This window comes from Rhipicephalus microplus, chromosome 3 (genome assembly GCF_043290135.1).
Source record: "Rhipicephalus microplus isolate Deutch F79 chromosome 3, USDA_Rmic, whole genome shotgun sequence".
NCBI lineage: Eukaryota > Metazoa > Arthropoda > Arachnida > Ixodida > Ixodidae > Rhipicephalus > Rhipicephalus microplus.
Genome location: NC_134702.1, coordinates 174,720,462 through 174,736,775, shown reverse-complemented (window position 1 = coordinate 174,736,775; position 16,314 = coordinate 174,720,462). Strand labels below are relative to the sequence as shown.

The 16,314-nt window shown below is 45.1% G+C and overlaps 1 protein-coding gene and 1 pseudogene across 1 annotated transcript in view; one reads left to right on the top strand and one right to left on the bottom strand.

The window, feature by feature from the left end:
- LOC142804040 (uncharacterized) overlaps positions 1 to 16,314 on the top strand; it is a 59,394-nt gene that overhangs the window by 39,562 nt on the left and 3,518 nt on the right. The window lies entirely within an intron of this gene.
- LOC142804041 (uncharacterized) lies at positions 10,407 to 14,610 on the bottom strand (annotated as a pseudogene).

Below are 16,314 nucleotides of genomic sequence, written 5' to 3'. Positions count from 1 at the left end.
TTGCAAAGCATCTTTTATACAGAAAAACAAATTTGTGTTACACATTGGTAATCTACAATCTGTAGAGCGTCGCTTCTGTGCCCACTGTGGTGCATCGTTTGCAAAAGAATTCAACCTCACTGGACACAATCATACTCACACAGAGGAGCGCCCCTATTCCTGTGTCCACTGCAATGCCTCGTTTCTGATGAAACGATACCTTGTTCAACACATGCGTACTCACGCCAAAGAGCGTGTTTTTTGCTGTGACCACTGCAATGCATCTTTTTCTCAGAAACGTTTCCTTATACTACACATGCGCTCTCACACAGGAGAGCGTCTTTTTTCTTGTGTCCACTGAAGTGCATCTTTTTCGCGAAAGATGTTCTGAATAATTACATGTGCTCTCAATCAGGAGTGTGCCCTTTTGCCTGTGTGCACTGCATCCTTTTCACGGAAACGCTTCCTTGTTAGACACATGCATGTTCATACAGAAAAACATCTATATTCCTGTGTGCACTGCAATGCATCTTTTGTGCAGAAAAACAAATTTGTGTTACACATGCGTCATCCACACTCGGAGAAGTTTCCTTTTTCCTGTGCCCACTGTGGTGCATCCTTTGCGAAAGAATTCAACCTCACTAAACATAATCATACTCACACAGACGAGCGCCCCCATTCCTGTGTCCACTGCGATGCGTCGTTTCTGATGAAACGATACCTTGTTCAACACATGCATACTCACGCCGGAGAGCGTGTTTTTTCCTCAGACCACTGCAATGCATCCTTTTCACATGAACGTATCCTTATTTTCACATGCGCGCTCACACAGGAGAGCATCCTTTCTCTTGTGTCCACTGCAGCGCATCTTTTTCACAGAAAATTGTTCTCAATAACCACATGTGCACTCAATCAGGAATGTGTCCTTTTTTCCTGTGTGCGCTGCATCATTTTCACAGAAACGCTTCTTTGTTAGACACATGCGTGTTCATACAGAAAAACATCTATAATCCTGTTTGCACTGCAATGCATCTTTTGTGGAGAAAAACAAATTTTTGTTGCACATGCATCATCGACACTTAGTAAAGCGTCTTTTCTCCTGTGCCCACTGTAGTGCATCCTTTGCAAAAGAATTCTACCTCTCTAGACACAATCATACTCACACAGACGAGGACCCCCATTCCTGTGTCCACTGCAATGCATCGTTCCTGATGAAACGATACATTGTTCAGCACGTGCGTACTCACGTCGGAAAGCGTGCTTTTTTCTGTGACCACTGCAATGCATCCTTTTCTCAGAAACCCTTCCTTATACTACACATGCGCTCTCACACTGGATAGCGTCTTTTCTCTTGTGTCCACTGCAGTGCATCTTTTTCGCGGAAAGATGTTCTGAATAATCATATGTGCTCTCAATCAGGAGTGTGCCCTTTTGCCTGTGTGCACTGCATCCTTTTCACGGAAACGCTTCCTTGTTAGACACATGCATGTTCATACAGAAAAACGTCTATATTCCTGTGTGCACTGCAATGCATCTTTTGTGCAGAAAAACAAATTTGTGTTACACATGCGTAATCGACACTCAGTAAAGCGTCCTTTTTCCAGTGCCCTCTGTGGCGCATCCTTTGCAAAAGGATTCAACATCACTAGACACATTCATACTCATACAGACGAGCGCCCCCATTCCCGTGTCCACTGCAATGCATCGTTTCTGATGAAACGATACCTTGTTCACCACATGCGTACTCACGTCGGAGAGCGTGCTTTTTCCTGTGACCACTGCAATGCATCCTTTTCTCAGGAACGCTTCCTTATAATACACATGCGCTTTCACATACCAGAGCGTCCTTTTTCTTGTGTCCACTGCAAAGCGCCTTTTCGCGGAAAGGTGTTCTGAATAACCACCTGTGCACTCAATCAAGAGTGTGTCCTTTGTCCTGTGTGCACTGCATTCTTTTCACAGAAATGCTTCCTTAATAGATACATGCGTGTTCATACAGAAAAACATCTATATTCCTGTGTGCATTGCAAAGCATCTTTTGTACAGAAAAACAAATTTGCGTTACACATGCGTAATCTATAATCAGTAGAGCGTCGCTTCTGTGCCCACTGTGGTGCATCGTTTGCAAAAGAATTCAACCTCACTAGACACAATCATACTCACACAGACGAGCGCCCCCATTCTTGTGTCCACTGCAATGTATCGTTTCTGATGAAATGATACCTTGTTCAGCACATGCGTACTCACGTAGGAGAGCGTGCTTTTTCCTGTGACCACTGCAATGCATCCTTTTCTCACAATCACTTCCTTATACTACACATGCGCTCTCACATTGGAGAGCTTCTTTTCTCTTGTGTCCACAGCAGTGCATCTTTTTCACGGGAAGATGTTCTGAATAATCACATGTGCAATCAGGAGTGTGTCTTTTTGCCTGTGTGCACTGCATCATTTTCACAGAAAGGCTTCCTTGTTAGACACATGCGTGTTCATACAGAAAAACATATATATTCCTGTGTGGACTACAATGCATCATTTGTGCAGAAAAACAAATTTGTGTTACACATGCGTAATCCATAATCAGTAAAGCGTCCCTTCCGTGCCGACTGTCGTGCATCCTTCGCAAAACAATTCAACCTTACTAGACACAATAATACTCATACAGACGAGCGCCCCCATTTCATGTCCACTGCAATGCATCGTTTCTGATGAAACGAAAGCTTGTTCAACACATGCGTATTCACGCCGGAGAGCGTGCCTTTTGCTGTGATCACTGCAATGCATCATTTGTTTCAGGAACGCTTTCTTATACTACACATGCGCTCTCACACAGGAGAGTGTCTTTTTTCTTTTGTCCACTGCAGTGCATCTTTTTCGCAGGAAGATGTTCTCAATAACCACATGTGCACTCAATCAGGAGCGTGTCCTTTTTCCTGTGTGCATTGCATCCTTTTCACAGAAACGCTTCCTTGTTAGACGCATGCGTGTTCATACATAAGAGCATAAACTTTATTTGTCGAATCCAGACGATTCGAGTCCGGCGTTTTTTAGTGAGCCTGGGCACCCACCGCGGATGCGGTTTTGAGACCTTTTCATGAAGCGGGCTCTTCGGCACGCTGGACGTACCGAGGAAGCCGCTTAGAGTTGTGCTGTCAGGTTCGAGCTTAGCAGTGCAGCCTTCTAACGCAAGCGGAGGCTGGCGGTGGAAGAGTGAGACGAATCGGCACTGTTCGAATTGTTTATTAGGCCCTGAAACTCCCACAGATGTGACTAAGGGTGGCAACCTCGCCACATGACATGCATCTGTTTGTAGTGTATATGTCTGGTTACACGGCGTGCAAGAGTCTGGGGGGTTTCTGTATGAATCTGTTCGTAAGTGTCTGAAGTGTACCGCTTGCGTTCTGTTTAGCCTTTCGTGAGGGGATGGGTATATGCGCCTTTGGAACAGGTAATGTGTGGTGATGTCGTGAAACCTGGTCATACAATCCTCCCATGCCCAGATGTCTGCAGTTCCCGTCGGGGGGCTCGTCGTCCTTCAGCAATGTTCGGTGAGTGAGGCCTCGAGCGACGCGGTGAGCCGCTTCGTTGGGAGTGCTCAGTCCTGTGTGTGCCGTATCCATAACAGGTGCCTTCGGTTATCGAAGTCGACCTCTCCTGGATGTATGAGATGTCGTTGGAGTATGTGAAACGCCTTTTGCGAGATGCGTCTGTTGTCAAAATTGCGAATTGTTGTTTGCGAATCAGTAATCACGTATGTGGCATTGGTCTGTGTGAGGGCCAGTGCTATAGCCGCTTCCTCTGCCGCTTCAGTGTGTGCCGTGTTCACACTAAGGCTTGTGATGTATTTGCCGTGATGGCTGGTAATTACGGCCACGAAACTCTTTTTAATAATGATAACGCAGGGCATCAGTGAAAACCGCTCAGTGTCGTTGGAGTAGCTTTGAGTAATGCGTTGTGCCCTGGCTTTGTGCCGTCTCGTATGGTATTGGGGGTGCATGTTGCGAGGCAATGGAGGTACATATACTTGCTCGCGTACCGATCTTGGAATTTCGACTTTGATGCCGTGCTGCGTATAGTACGTGATGCCGAGTTTTTCAAGTAGGTGTCGGCGTGGGCGGGTCTTGGATAGGCGCTCGAGCTGGGAAACTTGTTGCGCCTCCACGAGTTCCTCGAGGGTGTTATGCAACCCCAGCTCTAGGAGTTTGCTGGTGCTAACTCCGGGCGCCAGTCCCAACGCGAACTTGTATATCTTGCGTATCAGGGCGTTAAGCTTGTCTTTTTCCCCAACTGCCCATTTGTGAAACGGCGCCGTGTACGTTAGTTGTGAAATAACAAAAGCTTGTATGGGTCGTATGACGCTGCCTTCGCGCATGCCCGCATGTTTGTTCGTGATGCGTCGGATGAGTTGCATCGTGCTGCTGGCCTTTGCCATTATCTTGCGCAGTGCTTCATCATTGCCGCCGTTCTGCTCAATCATCAGCCCCAGTACCTGGATCTTCTTTACATTGGGAATGGTGAGCCGTTTGATGATTTTAGTTTTATTTCTTGTTTTTCTGAAGGTACGTAGTCTTTAGGCGGGCGTCCCTTTTTCACCGGTCTATATAGCAGTAATTCGGATTTTTCGGCTGAGCAGGTGAGTCCCGTGCCTACGAGGTAATGTTCCACACATTCTAAGGCCGCCTGTAAGCGATTCTCGATCTCTCCGTCGCTGCCAGTTGTCGTCCAGATCGTAATATGATCAGTGTATAGCGTGTGGTGCAGTCCATCAATTTGATGTAATCGCTCGGGTAACCCCAGCAGGACGAGGTTGAAGAGCATCGGTGAGATCACCGAGCCCTGCGGTGTACCCGAGCTTCCAATGTTGATTTGATTAGATTCTAGTTGTCCCACTTGCATGCGTGCGGTTCATCCCGTGAGGAAGTCTCGGACGTAGTTGTACACTCGCATTCCGAGGTTCAATCTGTCTATTTGCCGCAATATGGCGCCGTGACGAACGTTATCGAAGTGGTTCTTCAGGTCCAGACCAAGGATGGCTCTCGTTGAGCGCCCAGGATTCTCTATGATTTTATGTTTTAGTTGCAGAAGAGCGTCCTGTGTGGAGAGATGTCTTCTGAACCCAATCGTTGTGTGTGGTAATAGGTTGTTGTCCTCGAGATAATCTGTTAGTCTATTGAGGAACGCATGCTCCATCAGTTTACCTACACATGATGTTAGGGAGATAGGGCGCAGGTCCTGCAGCTGCAATTTCTTGCCGGGTTTCGGTACAAGTAAAATCTGTGCTTCTTTCCGTGGTTGGGGTAACTTTCCACGCACCCAACACTTGTTAATATAATGTGTGAGTTTCTCTAACGATCTGTAATCGAGGTTGCGCAGTGCCCTGTTCGATATTCGATGTAGGCCTGAGGCTGACTTGGTATTGAGTTTGACAAGGGCCGCCTCGATTTCGGAAATTGAGAATTCTGCATCTAAGATGGCGTTGCCTTCTCCCCTGTAGTCCGGATGTACTTGCGGAGGCGTTTGGGATATGTAATGGAGTTCCGCTTCCCGTAGGAAATCTTGCTTCGTTCCCCCGTAAGCGTGTATGATTTTGCATATGCCTTGCCTCTGTGAGGTCTTGGTGTTCGCGAGATCTATGAGGTACCGCAGTATCTGCCATGTGCGACTCGTAGTGAGCTAACCATCCATCTGCGCGCATTTCTCTTCCCATTGCTGTTGTTGCAGGTTAAGTGCGTGCTTTTCTATTTCTTTGTTGAGCTGTGCTATTCGTTTTCGCAGTCTCTTATTATGTCGTTGTCATTTCCAGCGGCAATGCAGTTGGGGCTTGGCTTGCCACATGTGCAGTAACCGGGTGTCTATTCTATCAAGCCCAGCTGTTGACGACATCATTTGCGTCACCCTCTCGATGTCCCGCCGAAGTTGGTCGGTTCATTGCTCAATGTCTTTGATGCTTCTTTGTTAGACGCATGGGTGTTCATGCAGAAAAACATCTCTATTCTTGTGTGCACTGCAATGCATCTTTTGTGCAGAAAAACAAATTTGTGTCACACATGCGTAATTGACACTCAGTAAAGCGTCCCTTCTCCTGTGCCCACTGTGGTGCATCCTTTGCAAAAGAATTCAACTTCACTAGACACAATCATACTCACACAGACAAGCGCCCCCATTCCTGTGTCCACTGCAATGTATCGTTTCTGATGAAACGATCTTGTTCAACACATGCGTTCTCACACAGAAGAGCGTCCTTTCTCTTGTGTCTTTTGTAATTCATCCTTTTCGTGGAGAAGCGTTTTCGTTAAACATATCCGCACTCATATGGGAGAGTGTCCCTACTCCTGTGTCTATTGTACGATGTCTATTTCACAAACACCCCCTCACAAGCCACAGTTGTAGTCACGGAGGCATTATGAAGCCTTGAATGTTAGGAACCTACGGGGTTTTTTTTTTTAATGGCCTGAAAGAAGCTCCCAGTCCAAAGTCTGTGATAAAGAAATAACTGCGCACTTGTACAATGCGAACATTTTGCCAGAAAAATACAGGGTTTAGAACAATCTTGCTTGATTTGGTTTGTTTTGCTTGCTCAACTTTCAGACTCTATACTCTGCACTAATGAGGAGCAAACTTATCCTGTTGTCGTGTAAATTCTCATTTCACAATGTCGTGGGATGTCTGCGATGATGTCATCGGCATTGACCCAGCAACTTAGGTTGGCTTTGTACATGTGTCGCAAGTGTCATAGCGTTGCGGCAAGGTGGCACAGTGCGAGGCAGTGGCTAGGTGAACAAACACACAATGGTGCACGCACCCTTCCATGGTTCTAGAAGGCTTTCGTTCTGGAAGTATCTGTTCTCACGGTAGTCGTGACCACTGCCAAAATAGCAGAGGAGAACAGAGGCAAATAAAATTAGGAAACCTGTGGCCGAAGCTCCATCGTGATTACCGTAAGGCCAAGGTGTTAAGTGCGGAGAAGCTATCAAAGAAATTGGTGCTATGTAAAGTTGCCCCGACGCTACATTATGTCACTATGCAGATAAATAGGAATTTAGAGGCATTGAAGAAAGGCATAAGAATATTTTTCAAATGGAGCATCTGCATGGCTCTTAGCATTGCAATTCCTCAATATCTGACAGTCACGGCCTTCTGCATGAATTAGTGTACTTTTTTGGGAGCATAAGTATCTGCGGGGTTCCCCTTCAGTGAGAAGGTGGCTCTTCCATCAGAAGGGGCAATATGGCAAGTTGGTGTGCTTCCTTCTTAAACGAATATTATCACGACAAAAACGGCGGCAGGATAGTATCGTCACACATTTAGCATTTGTTGTGTTTTGTGACATTGAGCTTGTGCGATGCTGCTTTCTTTTCTTTTTTTTTGCGTTTCCAGATGTTATTTATTTCACTTCATTTTGGAATAATGTGTAGTTGCGAGTCAGAGCTGTAGTTAGTCTTTTCTTTCCCGTCCCCATTTTTGTCCCGCTAATATTCATTCAAGTCGAGGTGGGGAAACAATCGTTGCAGCTTCCTTCTCCCTATTAGGCCTCAGTACTGGACAGACTTTGCTCCACCCTTCCCCCTCTGAAGTAACTAGGAAATCACAGCCTGTATACTGTTCATTTAAAAAAAGGTGAAGTGTGGCAGGGACGGCACCATTTGCTGATCAGAAGTGAGTGTGAAAGCTTGGTTTAAGTTTAGGAAATAGCCTAGTTCAGCAGCTGACAGCAGAGAATGGCACCAAGTTGTGGAATGGAAGAGAAGTACCATATTTTTGGGATAATTTGCAATCCCCACTTTCAGCATGTTTCAAATAAAAAATTGGCTTATAAGTCGCACGATTCTATAAGACGCACTTATTTTAACTTAGTCAGAGTGCGAGTTATAGTGAAATGCTGTACTTACCGTTTCAGGGCACTGAATTTCCCCATTACTTCACAAATTCTAGCAGAAGGAAGTTCGACCAACACTCCTTATAATTGCAGAAAGGCAATATTTATTACTTTTTATTCAAACCCATCAAATGCTTCACCTTCCTATGCACTGTTGAAAAGTTGAGCCACCTCGGTCGGCAGCATCGCTTTGTCACACTTGTCAGTTTCTGAACCGCTGCTTGATTCTGGTTCTGCATCGCACTCCTGCTGCGCACTCAATTACGCCAGTTTTCCTGAAGCTTGCTGTTATAGTGTACACAGAAACTGCAGCACAGGCTGCCTGAATCCACTTGGAACATCGCTAAATGAAGCGCGTCTCTTGTGTCCAAATGGAGTGTAGGTGAGCTTACAGTCCGTCATCCAGGCCTCCTGGAGGTGTTGCAAGACACACTTAAAGCTCTGGTTGGTGGCAATAACGAGTGGCTGTACCGTCTTCGTCATTCCACAAGGTATTACTACCATGGAGCAGTTCGTCGCCTTGATTTTCTGTAGGCTTGAGTCAGTGATCTGTGCTCTCACGCTGCCCATGACCGAAATGCACCTCGTGATGCGGAAAAATCCAACTGGCTTCCTGGCGAAACACTTCTGAAGCCATGCGGCCATGATCTGCTCATCCATCCAGCCTTTTTTATTGCTTTCGATGTCTGTGCCTAAAGGGAAGCTCTCTTAGGGCCTGTTCTTCCTATTAAATATGACTATTGGTGGCTACTTCATTTCATCCGTGCTACAGGCAAGGATGACAGTGAAGTGCGACCTCTTATGCCTTATTTTTTTCAGTGTCCGTCATCTCTCCCTTTTATGTTACAGTCCTTCTAACCAGTATATCGAACATGAGGGCCACTTTGTCCATGTTTACATTTAAGTTCTGAAGAACACTATGACTCTCAACTATGTTGTTGCCTTGAAGTTCTGAAGTTTCTCCTGAAAGTGTTCTGACAGCTTTTGGCGCACGATCGCCAACTGTTGGCTATTTGGCGCACGATCGCCAAATCGCCAACTTCTTGAGCACCACGTGGGCCCACCGACAAAACTAGCAGCACCCATCTCTTTTGGAAGTGTGTGCCTTAAAGATGCACCTGTACTGTAGAAGGTTCCCTACCTTCTGTGCGTTGTGCCAAAACTCATGACCACAAAAATAGTATTCAATTTCTGGTAATATGTTACTGCACCGAATTTCTCACACTTGTGAAAGAATAACGGAAATGTGATGTGTAAGTCGTGCCACAATCCAAGGTTTTGCGTATATAGGTCGCCCCATTGTACAAGACGCACCAGTGAAAATTTAGAAAAAAAGACTCGCCTTATGAAGCGGCAAATATGGTACTAGGTAAGAAATAGAGCAGTGAAGCCAGCTTCGCACAGGTTTTGTGTTCTTACTTCCACCGCCATCGTTCGTCTAATAGGCAGTGGAAATGCATACTTACCGAGAAGGTGGCCACCTTTTTTTTGCTGTAATCTTTGGCTTCCCTTTCCCCACCCACCAACGACGCTGCGTTCTGCTCCTTAATATGTTGCAGAAATGTATGTCTAAACCAGTACTACGCAAGTATTCACACCTGCGAGCACTGCATTGAAAAAAGTCACGTTCTGAAAAACTTACACGAGTGGCCAAAGGCACTGAAAATATCGCTCGCAGCCTCATTACGGCCCATATTGTGCATCTACGATAAACTTGCAGCTTTAGAGATCGTGTTAAATTCACCGAATGCGAAGGGGAACGGTGCGAATCGGCCGGATAATTGCCGCGGACTGCCTGTTTTCCTCTGGAGATATGCAAGTTCGGGGTACGGGACATGCTAGAGTGAAAATTTTTATGTAGCATTGCTATTTAGCAAGATGAAGCGCCTCTGAATAGTTTGATCGCAGCAGTATGGGTTGGCCGACTGCGGTCAAATCGGAAAAAAAAAAACTTGGCCACAATTACAAACCCACAGCTTCACCAATCCCATTCATTTTCAGAGGATATACCCAGATGTCTATCCAGATGGCTCTTGCAAATTGTGCGGCTGGACTCGCACGTCACTTACGCACATTTTTTTGGGAATGTGCAGTTTCAGCAGAACAAAATGCAGTCTCCCCAGGTGGTTATGCGGTGCATAGAGGAATAAAAAAAAAGGTCAAGAGTGGACACTCCCGTAGACCCCAGCGGCCCAATCGACCCTAGCACACCTGGTGGTTGGTGAGAGCAAGTGGCGTGCCCTTCCTGTTTCAGTTTCACTGGCGCAAATTTTGAATTACTTTGCGTAACCGACGTCAGCTGCTATGACGAAAGTTCATGATATTGACCACTTTTCATCGCCCAAATGGATAGGTTTTGTAGGTCGTTTTGATTTAGCGATTCCCTGTTTTGTTTTGTTCACTGGTTCGTGCGAATCGGTCGTGATGCAATTTTTATTTCGATTAAGTTATAATGAAAATAGATGCAGGTAATGATAATTCACTGCGGTTTTATTCATTGCGCTTGTGTTTTTCTTTTGGAACAAGTGATCAATGTATATATCAGTCAAAGAGACAGAGTATCCGCAATGTTTTATTCAAAGGCAAGGTAGAGTCTGAGAATATAAAAAGCACAATATGACAAAGGTAGACAACAAATGCATCTCGCCTTACAAATAAATTGTAACAAATATTGTAACAAATACAGAGAGAACACAGACAATGCACACATCGCTAGAGTTGGCAGAAGCCGAGAAGCTGGTGAAGTATGACACACCGGGCCAGTCGGTAAGTAAGGACCTATGGCAAAAACACAGCGCACAATTCTGATGAAGAAGGAAGAAGTGACATATACACAGCAATGAAGTAGCGAATCACGCCTGGGGTTAACCAAAATAATGCATAGAAAAAAAGGAGCGCACATAAACCACACGACACAATATTACAGAAAGGCAAAGGTGCAGTGTGCTGGCTGTGCTTAAGAACAGCTAGCCCAAAATGAAAAAAAGCAGACTTGATGCCTGCTTGTCCTCAGAAAGGTGGGGCTTTGCAGCTTGCTCACTACGTGAAAGACAAACTTTATGCTACAACACTGGCAGGTCTTGTGGCTCTTCTTATGCGTCGCCTTCATCAAAAACTTAAGATCCCAAGTGATTTGCGTCTGGGTGTTGCTGTGACGCTTGCGAGCTAAAATAGATTGTAGTCATCACTTATCCAGAAATGTGGACATTAATTGGTGCTACGAGAGCGTTATTACAGGGCTAATAAATAGCAGAAAGAAACCACTTTGGCTCATTATTTTTCACAAAGGCTCTACATCGTACGTTATCACTCACAAGCTATATAAAAATAAAATGGCAGCGTCCGCAGCCCCATCAAATGCTACAAGTTTGGGTATTCTTTTGAAAATTTGGTGGGCGAAATGAGGAGGTTGATGAGAAGCTAAAATACAAAAAGCGTGATAACGTGAACCGTGCCCACTTCATACTGTGTTCCTTACTCGCTCGAAGACATTTCAACAAGCGGTTTTGTTATCGATATATTACTTGAGCTGGAGAGATAAAGCATACACAGTGACCAAGCGACCCACAGTAAAGTGTACAGTTCGCCCGCATTTGCTACAAAAATACAGACAGGATACCCAACATTCTTTTTAAGGTTATGCAAATCACTTCGAGTGAATACACAGTGTCCCTACTCCTCATAGCGGGTAACTAAAACAATGTATGCAACGAATGAGTGGGTCCAGTTGAACTGCGTATAAGCATATAAGACCATAATGAAGTCTGCTGTAACGAAGTAATAACATAACAAAGCTATTGCAGGATTCGGCTCAACTCGAATACTTTAGTGTAAACCCGCCTCTAATCGCTAACCTTTGAACTTGTCAAGCTGTATGCCTGAGATTGAAGACTGGAACCTAACCCTATCTAAGTTTCGGTTCACAAAACGCACATGCCAACATAAACGAACCCGGCGAAACATTTTCAGAAACTTCGCGCGACACCCAGCAGAGCAGAAATGAAAATCGCCAACACTTGACAGATGGTGATACAAAACATCGCACACTTTCAGGTGATGTGCAGTGGCCTCAATCATGGCAAGAAAGTGAGATTCAAGTTGTTGTACGTATGCAAAAGCTGCTTCTGATGGCACAGTGAGATTCCCAAAAAGTTTGCTGGGGACGTGGTATGTTTTGAACGTTGTGAAATACTGGTGGGTACCTTTAAGCGTCTCACTGTCTTTCAGTAACTGTGGGCAACTGCAACCGTCACATGCATTCCGAAGGAAGTGTTTGATGAGAAAACCAGCTACATAATATGCAGCGGAGTCATCGATAATATGGGAGTGAATGTTGGTCGCAAGTTCAGAGAGATCGTCTAGAGCGGGAAAGTCGTCAGGTTGTGCACACTCCTCATTATCCACAAGAGACGCACTGGTGAGGGAGAATGGCGAGAGCTGCTCCTGGAGGAGGTCACATTCATCATCCTCGACATTTCCGTATTCTGACAGCTTGAAAAGTTTTCTTATGCAGATGTGCTTCAGGCCACAAATAAATTGTGCCACATTGGGGTTGGTGTTGCAACCCTGTTTTTGCCTAATGTGGCCAAATATGTTCTCCAGAGGATCCTGTTGAAGCCTGCGTGTTAACAGGTATTCAAAATTGTAATTTTTAAAGAGGTCGTCCCATAGTTGACAAATAGCCTGAATTGTAATTTGCCAACCCACGATGGTTTGTGGTTGACGTCTGCCAACAAAGTGCCATGATGCAATCCAGGGAAGCTGGCCTCGGAGGAAGTCAATCAGCTCTGAATCATTTTTCATGATTGCATGCCGCAGCTTTTGCGAAGTTCTTTTTTTACTTGAGCTGTTGAAGGCATCGAAAATCCTGTCCATACGATCACAAAATTAAGCTGTAGTGATGGCAGAGGCAGGCAGCACCTTTGCATAAACCATTGCCGTGATATCAATCGAAACTGATGCGCTGAGGACCTGAGTTGCTCTGCTGACCTTCATATTAGAAAAAGGTTTCTGATGAACGTGCCGTTCAGTCAACTTTAGAGCCAATCGCAACTCATGTGAGGATTGGTAAAAGCTTTCAATGTGCGACCAGTTAACGATGTCATCCCCAATGTATAGCTTGTGTGCTTGGACATTATTGCGCGTTGTTTTAATTAAATGGGGAACATCAAAAATGTAATACACCTGCTCACCATTAACTTCAAAAAAAGGCTTTGCTACAGTCACTCTTAGTTGGTTAGCGAGACTTACATTTGAACTGCCCTGGTCACAAATGTCTGCTTTCACTGCAATATTAATGCTCCTAAGCTCCAAAATGAGTCACACCAGCAAGTTATGCATAAGAGATGATGGTGTTGATGTGTGCCCTATAGTAAAAGCAACCGGTTGAACCCACTTTCTCGAAACACCAACAAGAAGAAAAACCAGTGCTCGATCAGCAATGGTTGAAGTGCGATGAGTGCCATCATCTGTAAAACCCTGGACAACGTCTCTTGCAGCATTATAGTACAAATTCTTTCTGAGTGCTATTTCGTCGAAAACTAAAGCGCACACTCGGTCCCGTTTATTCCAAGCTTGAGCATTTGTTGCAATGGAAGAAAGGATTCCTGGAATTATGCCTGGAGCCATCTTTACATTAGCTAGCCACCTCCTTAATGAACGCCGGGAGGGCAAACAAAAATATGGAGCCAAAAATCGGTATGCTCGCGGACCTCAGAAGTTTAATTGAAGAGCGAATTTCTCAAACCACATGGGAAACCGCTTGCCCTTGCGTTTGGGCCTCAAGCGAACATGTGCAGAAAGAAGTTTAAAAACCTCCTCGGTGACGTGCGGTCGGATAACTCCAAGGGCCTTTGAAGTCGATGACGGTGCTTGGTGAGGCTGTCGCCGCAGTCTTTTGATAGTTTTCCGCTGTGCTGCTACTTTGGCTTGCAGCTGTTTAATGGTTTGCTTGTACTTCATTGATGGAGACATTGTCGCTGGCACACAGGAACGCACTGCAATAAACAAAAAAATGGATGTAAAAGCGAAGAACAACTATTCCCATATGAGCACTTTCCTCGCTCTTTCAGACCCAAGGTGCACAACTTTCTGTGGTGCAAAGTTTTCGATTCCACTACCTAAAAACAAACGATTCTAAATGTTGACAATGCACAAAAAAAATGAAAATCACTGAGAGCCCACCCTTACATTTTGTAAGTGCACACGTAGTGTCTTTTTGAGGATAGTTTCCTCAGAATGTCCTAAACATAAAATAGCACATTAAAAACAGCTGCAATAAAAGCATAGTCACCATTTTCTCTAGGGCACTCAGGCGTGGAGCTGTTGGCGGAGACGTCTTCTGGGGGGTCTTGTGAAGCTTGTTCAGTGTCTCGGACAGTGCTGTCGGAACAATCTTGCGAGTGGCCTGCGGAAGTCTCTATATCAATCCACTCTGGTGTTGAAGTGAACATACTACTTACCGGTCACACAAGTTCCTTTTGTGACAGCTGAACGACTGGTTAAGGTTTTCTCTGGCAAGACGAAGTCAGCAGAAATTCTTTCACCAGCTACAAAGGAGCTGCCACCTGCAGAGGTTTGGTAAACAGTCAATTTGGGTAAAAAAAAAAAAAGAAATCGCGACATTGAACGCACCCTGCTCATCGGGGCACCTCAATGTGTGGAAGCCGCTTTTTGAAGCCTCTACCACAGGTCCTGAAGAAATGAAATTACGACAATGTGTCAGTAAGAGGCTTAAAATAACACAAACTGAAGCTCATCCGCACCTAGCAGTGCAGCTTCTGCAGTCATGTCACAGTCACTATTTGAAGCGACGCTCAGAGAACCTGCATATATGTGCAGTTGGTACAAGTTACAAAGCTTGTAGCATGGGGAAACTTAAACAGCTCTTTCAAACGCATAAATTGGTCGAACGTGGAAGAAAAGAAAAGGCACCAGCTAGGAAACAAGTAATTTGTGATTTTTGGAATTATCAACAGTGCCAGCTTTCACTGAAGAAAGGTATATGTACATGTGCACTCAGGCTTGAAGATAACGTGAAATAGCCCTTTAAAGTCTTTCAAAACAAGTTGCGCAGGTCAAGAGCATCAAAAAACGACAGAAATGTAAAGTTGCTGTTAGGAAAGTAATAGCCCACAACTCACAAAATTTAAGACTTTCCAAGTGTTACTTCTATAGAGAGGTTTCTCCATCGGCTACAAAGATCTTCACGGTTAACTGTCGCCACTGATTCAATACAAGTGGCTGCTATTGCACATATTTGAGTTTCAGTCAATCACTTACATGGTGCAGCTGGTTGCACACTGGGAACAGCCATTCTTGTAAGCCTTGTGTGCCCAGGGTCCATGAAACTTTGAGCAGTAAAATGGTCGCTACAAACCCTGTACGTTGCGTACAATAGGCTGGCCGGCTTACTCAGGAGATCATCGCGTCCAGCATACTGCATCCATGCTTTCATCCTGCATTGGAAATGAACTATCAGCTGAAAGGGGAAGAGCTTGAATAGTGATTTTTTATTGTTACCCTCACTGAGCAAGTACGAACAGTAAGCCTAAAGACATGCAAACCATACAAAAGCTTTAACACACTTGCCGTCCCGTGGTATGCGGAAGAAACTCGTCCCAGGCTTCTTGTGGGTTCTGCCATTGTTGAAGCACCACAATACACAGCAGTAGCTGCCGTAGCTTGGACCGCCGGACGGCAAGGCATCAGCGCGGTCTGAAAATGTTAGTAAGTGGATGCTTCGCTGTCAAATTACGAAAAAGATATGTGCACGTCATAAGTGTACCAGCAAACCCCTTTGAATGATTAGCTAATCGATGCACAATACAAAACCAGTGATACATCTCTGACCCATAAAACTGACAAAGATAAACGTCAAGACCACGTACAAAGATCTTCAGAAGTTTCCAGGCCGCTGTCCCTTGTAATGCAATGGTATCGCGGTCTGGGAACTTTAGAACACCTTCGTGCGTACGCAGTATCAGGAGTACATTGGGAAGAAAAACCGTAGTTGAAATTTGTGCGGTAAAATTATATTCAAAACGTCAAAAAGTTTGTGGGCAGCTTGCACTAGTGGCACAAGGCTAGCGAAGAAACGAAGATGATGGCCACTTGGCGAGTCCAGATTTTCCTCCGGCACACCAAGAATTATTCGTGTTCCGAGCCTTCGAGAAACGCGTCGTGAAGCATGCGAGGCCCAGCGAACGCTTCTCAATATTTTGCACCGAGCCACCGAGCCTATGACCTAGCTGCCCAGCTAGGCAAGGTTCCTTTTGGCGTTGCATAAGTCTGTTGCCAGACTTTGGAATTGTTGTTGCCAGACTGCCGCTAAATTTGGCGGAAATTTTTTTATTGTAGTTGTGGCTTCTTCGCAAGAGTTTGGTGCTATCTGCGGTGCACTTCTTGGCTGAAAATTTTTCTCCTGTAGTTGTGGCTTCTCTGTAAGAGTTTGGTGCTATCCG